The following is a 1,142-nucleotide window of genomic DNA, read 5'->3' on the forward strand; positions in this document are numbered from 1 at the left end:
CTGAAGTTTAAGTATGTTGTTTAATGAATGCCAGGAGAGAACATAAAGAAATAAACAGAATAAGCCTGGCACGGTGGCTCACGCCTGTGATTCCAACACTTTAGAAGGCCAAGGTGGGGGTGGATCACCTGAGGTCAGGAGTTCAAGACCAGCCCGGCCAACATTGTGAAACCCCGTCTCTACTAAAAATAAAAAAAAAAAAAAAAAAAAAAAAAAATAGCCAGGCATGGTGGCACGTGCCTGTAATCCCAGCTGCTCAGGAGGCTGAGGCAGAAGAATCGCTTGAACCCGGGAGGTGGAGATTGCAGTGAGCCAAGATTGCGCCACTGCACTCCAGCCTGGGCAACAAGAGCAAAACTCCATCTCAAAAAAAAAAAAAAAGACATAAACAGAATAACATGAACCTTGCTCATTGAATAAACATTCATCTACAACCTATATGGCTTCAGCTTTGTACTAGGTGCTAAATACATGGGATCCATGCAGACATGGCCTTTACCCTTTTGGAGACTTGTTTCAGCCATAGTCCCATATAGGGGTGTCAATTCCAGAAGTCCAAACTTAAGAGACTGAAGACCAAAGAGAGGATCAGAGTTCCAGTTTCCTTTATATACACCTGACTTTACCCAGGGCGATGGACAGCTAGAATAACCTCTTCTTTCAGGGGAGAGATGTCCCTACCATTTGCACATTACCTTGCACCTTCAACTTGATTATTATTTAATATCATAGCTCCAATATGTCATCATGTGGGCAAGAGATACACCACAGTAAGCGAATTCACAAGAGGGTGATTTATAAGTCATGTTATTATTTATAGTGAGAATTGCATAAGTTCAAGAAGAGACCAGAAAAGTCACCTACCAGGTCATTCAGACGTGAAGGTTACTCCCTATCAACCTCAATTGAAATGCATATCAAAACAGAAATGTCCAACTCTCTTAGGAGGCAACAGGCATCCTGAGACCCTGGGTCCTGTCTTTCATCTCCGCACCCTTCCGGTCTGAAACAGCGGCCAGTTCGTGTTCGATGTAAGGAACACTAGTACCCAAGGGCTCAGGAGTTCCGCCTCTCTTCCCCAGTTCTGGGAAAAGAAACGAACCATAGAGATGTGGCTTCCTAGAGATCCGGGATGAGGGGCG

The sequence above is a fragment of the Pan troglodytes genome, chromosome 2 (assembly GCF_028858775.2).
Source record: "Pan troglodytes isolate AG18354 chromosome 2, NHGRI_mPanTro3-v2.0_pri, whole genome shotgun sequence".
In the NCBI taxonomy this organism is placed as follows: Eukaryota; Metazoa; Chordata; class Mammalia; order Primates; family Hominidae; genus Pan; species Pan troglodytes.